Source organism: Orcinus orca, chromosome 21, assembly GCF_937001465.1.
Source record: "Orcinus orca chromosome 21, mOrcOrc1.1, whole genome shotgun sequence".
Taxonomy (NCBI): domain Eukaryota; kingdom Metazoa; phylum Chordata; class Mammalia; order Artiodactyla; family Delphinidae; genus Orcinus; species Orcinus orca.
The window spans coordinates 16,900,380-16,913,991 of record NC_064579.1 but is presented as its reverse complement, the minus strand read 5'-3'; the positions used below and the strand labels follow the sequence as shown (position 1 = coordinate 16,913,991).

Sequence of the window (13,612 nt, the reverse complement as noted above, 5' to 3'; positions counted from 1 at the left end):
GATGTGGTAATGCTCATTCTTCATCAAGGTGGAAACTTTCTTATTTATACCTTGCAGTTGCCATATGAGTTCATAAATTTAATATGACAATTTTGTCTGTACTAACATTTTAAGATACAGTTTCCTAATTGGTTACAATGTATTGCTGTCATGTTTCTAGAGTGACACTTAACCCCAAACAGTTATAGCCAATTACAGTAAAACCTATTGAAGCACATCTTGCAATCTTCAATAAAGAAGGGGGATAATGAGGGAAGAAGACACTCCATGTTCTTCTCAGAAATTTTCCTTCCACCTGGACTGTCATTCAGTGGAGGAAGAAAAACTAATTTAGCTCCTTGCTGCCTGAGTGACTACCTAAGATTGAGTACAATTATTTTTTGATCCATTCATTCAAACATTTGTCATTAACATTTACTCTGGATTGTTCATAAAGAAAGGTGAAAGATTAAAAAGATATGGGCAGTATAGCTGATAGTCTACTGTTCACCTTGAGACAAAGGACTTCCCTAGCTCAGCAAGTGAAGAGCCAGTTGACACAGGCCAGATAAAAGTGCACGGAGGATTTGAAACAGTGGGAGAGGAGGATACAGCAGGAGTTGTCTGGTGAGGAAAGATTTCAACTTGATAAATAGCTTGTGATCATTCTCATTCATTCTTTAGTTTCAGCTTCACCTCAGGCAGAGGAATAAAATGTGTACATACAGGGAGCAACTTAATGCCATTTACTTTATTTTAGCTGCCCTCCCCCACTCCCCATGCCCAAGGTAAACGTGATGCAAACGCTCATGTGCAAGCAGTTTTTTGTTTGTGTTTGTTTTAGTTTTAGGTTTTGGCTGATCCTAGGAAGAGACCTGGAAAGAGAAAAAAGGAAGGAGTTAAAAGAGTACAAGGGTATTTTATCAGGTTGGCCAGTATTATAGCTATGTCTATGAGACTCAAGCCCAGGCCTGAAGAGACTTAAATGATGTGTCTCAGAGTAGTCTACCTGAAGAAAGGGAGAAGACCATTTAACTGCCAGTTTCTGTCCCTGTTGGTCAAGGCTAACCTTACTTCCTTAAAGAACCCTCCAAGGTTCCAGCTAATCCTTGTATCAGAGTGACATCATCAGCAAAACTCTGGGATACAAAGCAAGAGGTACCTGGTAAGGGCTTTCGGCAAATCTGGAGGGGTGTCCAGTTTGTGGGTAAAGCCCACTGTGAGCTGGATGCTTCAGTAGCAGCCAGAGCAAAAATTGTGGCCCAGACTGTGCACTGGTGCAGAGGTATCTAATGAAAATTTCAAATATTGTACAATAAAGCATTACTTTTACGAGCATACCTCTCTAGTAAAGGGAAGCCTAATAGAATATTATTTGAACTTAATATGAACTTAGTATGATTTTGTCAATGTGCACATTAGGGTGGAGGAAGAAAGGGAACAAGCCCTACTTCCACCTCATAGTTTTCCAAAAGTGTGCCTTATTATTTTCCAGAATGATTTCTAGACTAATTTAAATGTCCAAACTGGGGTTTAGAATGTTGAGTAAATCGGATGGTGCCACATGTCTTTGTTTCTCTTTAAATTTAGACAACATAATGTGCCATACACGTTTGGAAATTGTAATAAATTTCAACACAGAAATGCTAAACCAGTTATAATAAAGAAGCCTCAGATCTAGTCTACTCAAATTTATTTTCAAATTTTAATAGGAGTATAAGGAATGTGCAGTGAACCAGAGACTCAGATCACAGAAATGCTAAAAAGAGCTTTACAATTCTATGAAATAAAAGCAGGCTGGGGACAAAGCAATCTCATAAGCTAGGGAATTAAAACTCACTTGTCTTTTAACCTGTGTGCACACATCTGCAAAATGCAGAGCAAATGCTATAGTGGCACCATGGGAGATTGTCAATATTGATATTGCTTATAGATAAAGGGAACTCACAATGTGAAAGCAGCCTCAGCAAATCAACTTAACTATGTCACAGAATTCCAATTAAATCATTTTTGAGAACTGCTCCATTTGAATATTTACCATGCCTTTGATTAAATGTGTCATTAAATCTATATCAGTTTAATTTAATTATAAATTGTTTGATTTTAAAAATGGTAAGTTTGTATTTAGCTTCTTGATCACACTGTTTCAGATCACAACTCATAAAATGGTACCATCTTGCTGGCAGTGTTCAGCGAATCAGAGCAATGTGTTTAGATTGTTTTTTTCTGTCATTATGTCTGATATTTTAGAAGGAAATTGTCTACAAATAACATTTTTCTTCATGTAGACTATCATTATCATATCTTAATTCTGTTATGTTTTCACAATATATGCAAATTGTCAATTGGATAAAACACCATTTCACCATCTTATAAAAACACCCACTTAGGAATATAGACAGTGCTCACTTTGAATGGTAGTGTGGGACAGGGAAAGGACTGTGCTGGTTGAAAATGTTATCAGCAAATTTAGTTAATGAGAAAAGACACAAGAGTTCCATTAACTTTATGCTTTATTTATTTTTTTAAAATTCTGAATGTCAGCTACAATACTTGTTAACATTTTTGGAACTATTTCTTTATGAATTTTTTTTTAAATTTTTACCCTCCCCTTCACCCATTTCTACCACCACCCACCACCCACCTCTGGCAACCACCAATCTGTTTGATGTGTCTACATGCTTGTTTCTTTTGTTTTTTGTTTTTAATAGATTCCGTATGTAAGAGACCACAGTTTCTTTCTTTCTTTGTCTGACTTACTTCACTCAGCATAAAGACTTCGAAGTCCAGCCATGTTGTCATAAATGGTAAGATTTCATTCTTTTTATGGCTATATAATATTATATTCTCTATATATACCACATATTCTTTATCTATTCATACGTTAATGGACACTTAAGTTGCTTCCATGTCTTGAAAATTGTAAATAATGCTGCAGTTAAAGCGGAGGTGCATATATCTTTTAAACTTAGTATTTTTGTTTTCTTTGGATAAAAACCCAGAAGTGGAATTGCTGGATGATATGGAAGTTCTCTTTTTAATTTTTTTAAGAACTTCCATTTTGTTTTCCATAGTGGCTCCACCAATTTACATTCCCGCTAACAGTGCACAAGGGTTCCCTTTTCTCCATATTCTCACCAACACTTGTTATTTCTTGTCTTTTTGATAATAGCCATTCTAACAGGTGTGAGGTGATATCATACTGTGGTTTTGTTTTGCATTTCCCTGGTTATAAACAATTAGCATCTTTTCATGTACCTGTTGGCCATCTGTACATCTTCTTTGGAAAAATGTCTATCCAAATCACCTGCCCATTTTTTCATCAGATTGTTTTTTGCTGTTGAGTTGTATGAGTTCTTCATATATTTTTGGTTATTAGCCCCTTATCAGGTTTATGATTTGAAAATATTTTCACCATTCGGTAGGTTGCCTTTTAATTTTGCTGATGGTTTCCTTTGCTGTGCAGAAGCTTTTTTACTTTGTTGTAATCCCAACTCATTTATTTTTGCTCTTATTACTTTTGCTTTTGGGGTTAGATTTAAAAAATCATCTCAAAGACCTATGTCTAGGAGATTACTGCCTATGTTTTCTTCTAGAAGTTTTATGGTTTCAGGCCTCATGTTTAAATCTTTAATCCATTTTGAGTTCATTTTTGTGTGTGGTTTAAGAGAGTAGTCCAGTTTCATTCTTTTGTATGTAGCTGTAACTGTAGTACAGTTTTTCCAACACCATTTATTAAAAAGACTGTCCTTTCCCCATTGTATATTCTTAGCTCCTTTGTGGTAAATTAATTGACCATATATGTGTGAGTTTATTTCTGGGCTCTCTATTCTGTGGCATTGATCTATGTGTCTTTTTAATGCCAATACCATACTGTTTTGATTAGTATAATTTTGAAGTATAGTTTGAAATCAGGGCGCATGTTGCCTCCAGCTTTGTTCTCCTTTCTCAAGACTGCTTTGGCTGTGTGGGCCCTTTTGTGGTTCCACACAAACTTTAGTATTATTGATCTATTTCTGTGAAAAATGTCATTGCAATTTTTATAAGGATTGGATTGAATCTGTAGATTGCTTTGGGTAGTATGGACATTTTAACAATATTGATTATTCCAATCCATGAGCATACAATATCTTTCCATTTATTTATTTCATCTTTAATTTTTTTCATTACCATCTTATAGTTTTCAATGTATAGGTCTTTTACCTCCCTGATTAAATTTATCCCAAGGTATTTTATTCTTTTTGATGCAATTGAAATGGGATTGTTTTCTTAACTTCCTTTTCTAATAGTTTGCTATTAGTGTATAGAAATACAACAGTGTTTTGTGTATTGATTCTGTATCCTGTAATTTTACTGAATTTGTTTATTATTTCTAATCATTTTTTGATGGAGTCTTTATAATATCATGTCATCAGCAAACAGTAGTAGTTTTTTTTTTTTAACTCTTTATTTTATATTAGAGTATAGCCGATTAACAATGTTGTGATGGTTTCAGGTGCACAGCAAAGAAACTCAGGCATACATATACATGTATCCATTCTCCCCAAAACAGTAGTAGTTTTACTTCTTCCTTTTCAATTCAGATGCCTTTTTATTTTCTTGCCTAATTGCTCTAGCTAGGACTTCTAATAATATGTTAAACAAAATTGGTGGGCTTCACTGGTGGCACAGTGGTTGAGAATCCACCTGCCAATGCAGGGGACACGGGTTGGAGCCCTGGTCTGGGAAGTTCCCACATGCCGCAGAGAAACTAAGCCTGTGTACCACAACTACTGAGCCTGCACCCTAGAGCCCGCGTGCCACAACTACTGAAGCCCATGAGCCTAGAGCCTGTGCTCTGCAACAAGAGAAGCCACCACGATGAGAAGCCTGTGCACTGCAATGAAGAGTAGTCCCTGCTCACCGCAACTAGAGAAAAGCCCGCACGCAGCAATGAAGACCCAACGCAGCCAAAAATAAATAAATAAATACATTTAAAAAAAAAACAAAAGTGGTGAGAGTGGGCATCTTTGCCTTGTTTACTGGACATTTACCAATTGGTTAAAGCTGGATAACTTTCCTTACATGGAGCAAAGAGAAGTCTTGGAGCTGGGTTAGGTAACTTGTGCTGAGCAGGCAATTGCTGATTGGTTGGCGTAGGACCTCCTTTTCTGTGACAGCTGAGCATAGAAAGTTAGTTAAATTTTGGTTTGCTAATGTGGGTCTTAGCATGAGTGACTTCATCTTGTCCCAGTCTGGTTACTTTAACAATGATAACTAGAAATCATATCAGAATCGTTCAAAGTGAAGATAACCCATTCAAAGACACTAGTAGGTTAAAAGTTAAAGGATAGACAACAATATTCCATGTCAATACACACAGACACACACACATGCACACATGCACATGGACACTGGATATAATAATATCAAAAAAGTAAATTTTAAGAAATAGTAACAGGCTTAAGAGAAATTGTTCAGAATAATAAGGTCAATTCAGGACATAAAAAACATAAATATGTAAAATCTAAAAAAAGATACAAAATACATGAAGCAAAATCTCTTATATCTGGAAGAAGAAATAGATAAATCTATAAGCATAGAGATGTGAGCATCACTTTCTCAATAATTCAAAAAAAATTGAAAATTGGTAGGAACATTTGAACAACAGACCTAGTTGACATTTATAGAATAATTCACCAAACAACAGGAGAATACATATTCTTTTAAAATGCACACAGATTATATACCCAGATAGATGATACTTGAGACCATAAAACAAGTCTCAATAAATTTATAAGTATTGAAACCATAAAAATATGTTCTCTGAGAGCAAGAGAATAAAAAAACAAACAAAAAAGAATGTCACTAATATTCCCAACACTTGGAAGTTAAACAGCATGCTGTTGCATAACTCATGGGTCAAAGAGAATATTAATGGAAAATTAGGAAATATTTGGAACTGGATAAAAATGGAAATACTACCATCAACAATTTGTAGAATGCAGCTAGACCACATCATTAGAAATAAATTTGTAGCAGTCAACACTGTATTAAAAAAGAAGGGCAAACTTAACCTAAAAAACAGGAAAGAAAAGACTAGAAATTAGTGAAATTGAAAACAGAAAAACAGTAGAGAAAAATCAGTCAAACTGAAAGTTTTTTCTTTGAGAAGGTGAATAAAAGAATAATCCTCTCACCAAACTAATCAGTATAAAAATGGAAAACACATTAAAAAGTTGGGTGAAGAGGGTTAAAGATACAAACTTCCACTTACAAAATAAATGTCATGGGGATGTAATGTACAGTATGATTAACAACACTGTATTGCATATTTGAAAGTTGCTAAGAAAGTAGATCTCAAAAGTACTCATTACAAGAAAAAAAAATTGTAACTGTATGGGGATGCATGTTAATTAGACTTATGTGATAATAATTTTGAAATATATAGAAGTACTGAATCACTATTTTGTATACCTGAAAGTAATTGCTGTTATATGTCAATTATACCTCAATTTTTTTAAAAAAGTCACTGGATACCTAAAGAAAAGTACTTAATCCTAGTAACTTCGTCAATCTTCCTTACCAAAAATAAACCAAAAAGGGAAAACACAAATTATCAATATCTAACATGATATCTAGCAGTCAAGGTCTAAAGACTTTAAAAAATAAGTGGGAAATAATATGAATATCTTTAAGACAATATATTTGAAAACTTAGAAAGAATATATAAATATCATAAATGACACAGACTAACAAGCTTCACAGTGGAGAAAATAGATAACCTGAAAAGCCCTATAACTTTTTTTAAAAAAACTGAATATAGTTGATGTACAATATTATATGTTACAAGTAAACAATATAGTGATTCACAATTTTTAAAGGTTATACCCCATTTATAGTTATTATAAAATATTGGCTATATTCTCTATGTTGTACAATATACCCTTATAGCTTATTTTGTACCTAATAGTTTGTACCTCTTAATACCCTACCCCTACATTGCCCCTCCCCACTTCCCTCTCCCCACTGGTAACCACTAGTTTGTTCTCTCTATCTGTGAGTCTGCTTCTTTTTTGTTATCTTCACTTGTTTGCTGTATTTCATAGATTCCACATATGTGATAACAAACAGTATTTGTCTCTCTCTGACTTATTTCACTTAGCCTGTAATATTTATCCTCTAATCAAATAATTTTAATAAGCATAATTGTTGCTTTTATTACGTGATCAGGTGGATTCTCAATATTGGCTCACTGAAAGTCTGTCCATTCTACCCTTCTTCTAGATGAAGATATTGAAAGTAAAAAAAAAACAAAAAACTACATTTCACATTTTCCAGATTCCCTTGTAGATTGAGCCTGAGTAAAAATTCTCCAGTAAGAATAACTATTTTGCAAATTAGAAAGTACAATAGGTAGAGCCCATCTTCCTGGAGTCCTTGCCTTTTGCTTCTGAGAAGCAAATACATGGGTCTGTACAACTTTCCTGCAGCAAAGTTCTGGAGAATGGTATTCATTATTCAGCTCTTCGGATGAGAAGCAGTTGAAGAGGCAGAGTCCTGGGTCCTCTTCTTTGGGCCCAGATCCCTCCTTTGGATACCTCAGAGGTAGTAGGTACCCTGAGAGTTCACTCCTAAATTGTCTGGGAGACATTCCAAGAGCCCCAGCCTAGATTTGGCCCCTTCAAACCTTTCAACAGTTTTGTAGATATCTTATTCCCTGAATTAAATACCTTTCTGCTTAAAACTCCTAAATACTTTAAAGATCATTAGGTCTCTCTTTTGGTGCACTGAACTCCTGAGTGAAATTCAAAATATTTAAAAATGAATAAATTAATAGAAATTCTTTATAAGCAGGGGTTAGCAAACTTTCTCATATAGGGTCAAACAGTAAATAATTTAGGCTTTGTGGGATATGCACTCGCTGTCACAAATGCCTAATTCTGAAGTTGTAGCAAAAACAGCCTAGACAATATGTAAACAAATGGACATGACTGCATTCCAATAAAACTTTATTTATAAAAACAGACCATAGTTTACTATAAGGATAACTCAGGTTTTAATAAATATTTGATTCAAATGTCTTGAAAAACAAGTCTATTTTTTAAATGACATTATTTTATTAAATTCCATGACTCAAAATAGATGCACATACATTTCAACACTTTTCCTTTTGTTTTAGTAAATAACAGAAAATATGATTTGAGTTCTTGTGATTCATGAATAAAATGTCATTCTTTTTTGCAGAATCTGTGAATATCATGAAACTGATTCCATTCTAAAGATGTCAAAACATTTCTGAGAGTTCTATTAAATTCATTTTGTTTGGAATTTTATAAACTATTCTTAATTACGTTTTGTGAAATTTTCTAAAATTAAGGTGTTTTCTTTGAAAAGAGACAAAGTTATTAATCAAACAAATTATCATACTAAGAAATAGTATTTTCAAGACTAATTTAAGTATGTTATGTTTTGTGCATGTTATGGCATGTTATTTTTGGTGTCATGTCATTTTCTTTATAATGTGTAATTTGATATTGAATAATCTTTACGATCTTAAGATTCCATTATGCCTTTCTGCTTGAACTTGCACTTTTCATTGCCTTAGCCCCAAAGTGACTCGTATTACTCTGTTCATATTTTTTCAGCCATAGCAGTCACATGACCCCACAAGTGGGCTGGAAAGTTTGATCTCCCAAACACCCAGGAAGGAAAGGAGAACTCACCATTGATGAGTCCTAGCATGCCTTCCACATGCCCCTTCTAGATTCTAAACGCAAGCACAATGAGTGTTTTATTGTTATATTTATTCCACCTACATGTCTGTCAAAGCAGCTAACTCATAACAGATCCTCAATAAACATTTTTTTGAAATATTGACAATGTCAAAGAAATTGACATCCACAAAAAATTACAGAAAGTATGTATTTCACGGGTCCAAAAATGGACACAAAAATTAAAATATAACAATGTCACAAGAACTATTATAACAATACTGATTATAACTGGTATTAGAATAATACCAATGAATACTTATCATTATCTGCTCTGTGAAAGCACAGCTATATAAACTTATTCAATTTTCACCATAAAATATGAGATAACGTTCTCCTTCATCCTGTTTTAGAGATGAGGAAGACTGGCACAGTGAGGTTAAATAACTTCCCCAAATCACATAGCTAAATAGAGTAGATCTGGAATTTGAAGCCAGGTAGTTTGGCTCTAGAATGTGTGACTTTTTCCCCATGTTGTCAAAATGCTAGAATTCATGAGCAAATCAACCATGATGGTATACATAACAAGAATCTTTCCAACCATTTTAAGGTTTAAATGGTTCATTTAAATTGCTGAATTTTCAAGGACAAAAATAATTCAGGAGAGAAGTAAATAAGAATATAGAAAATATAACAATCCATCTTGTTGACATCGAAGTGTACTCAGGTGAATGTACTGGGTAAAATAGCATGCCAATATTAAAAATGAGTTATCAGAGATGAAAGAAATTTGCTAGTCAGTTTTTCCTAAGAGATTGCTGTTTTAAGAAAAAGTATTGTAATATTAATGAAGAAGATTCAATGTTGGTTTTACATTTTCCAATTCTAACCTTTTAATTTACTGTATACAATGTAACAATGTACTCACAGAGGACATACCAGATGCCAAGCACTATTATACGTGCTTTACAACTATGAACTTATTCAATTCTAATAGATCTTTTTGAAAATCAGCTTACAGATGAAAAACTGAGATAAAATAACACGCCTGATGTCACAGCTAGCAAGTACCAGAGGCAGGATTCAAAATCTTGGCAGCCATTCTTTTTTTATTTATTTATTTTTTTGCAGTACGCGGGCCTCTCAGTGTTGTGGTCTCTCCCATTGCGGAGCACAGGCTCTGGACGCGCAGGCTCAGCGGCCATGGCTCACGGGCCCAGCCGCTCCGCGGCATGTGGGATCTTCTCGGACCGGGGCACGAACCCGTGTCCCCTGCCTCAGCAGGCGAACTCTCAACCACTGTGCCACCAAGGAAGCCCTTGAATAGCTTTTTACTAGCTGATTTATACTCTATCTTTGAAGACCTCATCTTGCTTGTTTTTTCCTATGTTGTATGAATATAGCAAGTGACTTGGATGCAAAGAGTTTATTTTGAGACATAATAATCTCAGTAACCAATTTTCTAACAATTCTCCTTAATCTGTCTCAGCTAAGTAGGTATTTTGAAATGTAAGAAATACAGTGTTTGGGGTATAGGTTTTGGAGACAGGCTGGAATATTTGATATGCCACTGTCTCCCACAGTAAAAACAAAATGAAATGAACAAATAAACAAAATCTCTTCCATCTGATGTAAAAGCAACCAGGGAAGACTATTCCCTTTGGTTAAATCAGTGCAATGTGAAGTCTGTGTAAACTTGTTGTAAGCATTATGACAGATGGGAAAGAACTCATTTAAATTTAAAAAACCTTTTGCCTTGCAAAGGAATTTTCTTAAGATAATTTGTATTCATATCTAAATAGTAGGAGCCTGAAGATTAAGCATTGCAATTGCCATTTATATTACAGAGAAAAATGCAATCTTGAACAGGTTATATGAATTCCATTTCTTCATTTTTCTGAATCGTCCTCTTCTTTGAACTATTATTTGGAAGATGGTATTGCTTTTTGTCTTTTATGGGGTTTCTTCACTTTGGTTGATGATAAAAAGTTGCCATTTCCTTTCATCCTCATCATGTTCATTGTTCTCCTTAGTTGGGTGCTTTTTGGATGTTCTTGTCCTGCAGAGAGCTGCAGGACTCCCTCAGATCTGTTCAGGCATCAGAGCCCAATTAACAACGTTCTGACTATTCTTTTCATCTTAGATATGGGTAAATTAAGGTGTTTACCTCTAAGTAGCTAAGGATTGAGTGCATATTTTTAAGTGGGTCTTTACTAAAGATCACAAAGCCTATCTCCATATTATATATCTAATGAAGAGAAATAGAATATGACCAATTTTTATGTAAGAATTCATTTATTCATACTGCCCATGATTCAGTAGAGACAGCATTCCATTTATAAAGTTACCATTGAAATCATGTAAACTATTAAACTTTGAACTCTTAACAACTGAATTGGGGAAAAGAAAAAAGTCCTAGACAATGGTGATTAGCCAGAGAAGAATATGTATTCTTGAGACCATCTGGTTTCTCTACATCGGCTTCTATTTGGTTATCATCATCATTGTAGTAGTAAGAACTCTGGCTAATGTAAGCAGCAAAAAAAAGGACTTAAAGACTCTCTGGTCCCTCTGGTCCAATTAGTGGGAAGATTGGAGAGCCCAGCTTGAGAAGTAAGGTGGGCTAAGCACGCAGACCCAAAGCCACCTTCAGTTAAGGATGTTACTCATAGCATCACCCACACGGGATCCTTGATAAGAAACTTTTCTCTGGACTCTCATTCCCACCATTGCTATGAATTGTTTCCTACCTATCCTAAAGTCTTTGTCTTATTTTCTCAACACTCAGAATTCAGGCAGGATTGAGTCACTGGCCTGGCCTCCAGTTTTCAAGGAGCAGGAAGAGAAACCTTCAGTCATCATTATCATATTCATAGGTAGTACAGTATTGCAAAGAATGATCAGTTAACAAACAATTTGGGTTCTAATTCAGTCATTTACCATCCTGATAGTTTTGGCTAAGGAAGTTATCTTCTCTGAGCCTTTGTTTTCTCAGTTTTAAACTGGGATAATACTATTCTGTCTAGAATGTAAGGTCATTGTAAGGAATGATATGAGATAACCTGTGTAATATTTCTTTCGATTTTTGTCCATTCAAAAAAAGTATTAAGGGCCTACTAGGTGTGAGACCAAAAAAAAAAAGTAACAATATGTGTCCTAAAGAATATATTATTGTGGGAGTTCCCTGGGAGGCCAGAGCTTAGGACTCCACACTTCCACTGCAGGGGCATGGGTTCAATCCCTGGTCAGGAAACTAAGATCCCACATATCGTGCAGCACAGCCAAAAAATAATAATAAAATAAAACAAAATAAAAAGTTAATCAACATTAAAAAAAGAAAGTATTATTGTAAGGTATTTTAATTAACATTTTAATTAAAAATATATTGAGAATATGCATGTTCTTATTCTATTTGAAAAATGGGACAAATAGGTGAAAAGTCAAACAACACTATGATAAATAAGAAATTTAAGAGAACAGAAAATTATTGCTAGGATATTCCTCCACCACCAATGCCTCTTCTGAGACATATTTCTTATCCTAATCCAACCACTTTATTTGTGAGAGAGCTGGCATTCTTATAAAACCCCACCTCTAGGGGAAAATGAATGGTCAAATGTAACCAATCAGAACCCATTCCTGAAGCCTTTGAAGTTGGAACCATTTATAAAATATGTGCCTTGGTCAGAAAAAATCTTGTGTAGAATACATCAGTGTTGAATAAGGGATTCAGTGTATCTGTTAACTGGTGCTGGGGAAAGCACTGAAAGCAGGAAAGGCAAATCCACATCCTAAGCAAGTGTTTATTCCAGTGAGGATTAAACATTCTTCCTTGGAAGAAGCCAGATTAGGTTTTAGCATTAGCCTCTGCTGTTGAAATATTGGAAACTCATTTGCAATATGCAGATCATCCTTCTTGAGAGGAAGCCCATGTTGTTCAGCTCAGGAGCCACTTTCATCTCTTTTGCAATATGACTTATACGTGTACTAACTGCGGGGAAAAAACTGGCTGGCTTTCACCAGAGAAAGTCATTTTGTCAGTCAGATTATTCGGTCCCGCAGTGGGTGCCCTCTAGTGGACATTTACACCGGAAATGAGTGTTTTCACGTTTCATTCATATATCATTTCCCCAGAATCACAGCTTTGCGACATTAATATTTGATTGTGCCCTGATCTCAAGAGTTTTCCTAGTGATGCAGGAAGCTTTTGGATGACTATCCTGATAGGGAGGGGAAGTTTCATTAGCTGCTATTTCCACCATAAGAGGTTTTGCCCAATAGATCAAGGAACCACTGTGCATTTGTCCAATTGTTAAATATATCTATTCTCAATACACATTTATGACTGGAGAAATAACCATAGGATGGGTCTGTAGTCCCTTAGGATCCACTGTGAAATGGACTTGGGCCAAGAACGGCATGAGCTCTGAGTCTCTATTTAACAGACACCAGTAAATCATCTTGGTTTATTGCCTTAGGAACCTCTGGAGAGGGCATCAAGGGAGGTTTACGATATAGTTTTTGTTAATAAACGGAATCGTGTTCTCCCCAAATTCATATACTGAAGTCCTAACCCCTAGTACCTGAGAATGTGGCTGTATTTGGAAATAGGGCCTTGAAAATGGTGATTAAGGTAAAATGAGGCCTTAATCCAATATGACTAGTGTCCTTATAAGAAGAAGAAACTTGAATGATAGACACCAGGGGAATGTGAGCATCAAGGGACAACCATGTGAAGGAGAAGCAAAAGGGCAGCCATGTGTAAGCCAAGGAGAGAGGCCTCAGGGGAAACCAAACCTGCTGACACCCTGATCTTGGACCTCAGCCTCCAGAGCTGTGAAAAATAAATTTCTATTGTTTGAGCCACCCTGTCTATCTAATGCGGTGTTTTATTATGGCAGCTCAAACAAACAAAGAGTCCTGGGTTAGTTTTCTACTGC

General features: G+C 35.3%; 1 protein-coding gene across 2 annotated transcripts in view; it reads left to right on the top strand.

Moving 5' to 3' along the window:
• Positions 1-13,612, top strand: part of MSR1 (macrophage scavenger receptor 1) — a 126,286-nt gene that overhangs the window by 40,866 nt on the left and 71,808 nt on the right. The window contains exon 2 of one of the 2 annotated variants that reach the window (XM_049704251.1): positions 2,691-2,786. The gene's annotated coding sequence lies outside the window, so the exon portion shown is untranslated. Of the gene's footprint in view, positions 1-2,546; positions 2,787-13,612 lie in introns of those variants that run through there. The other variant, XM_049704252.1, reaches the window with a different exon arrangement.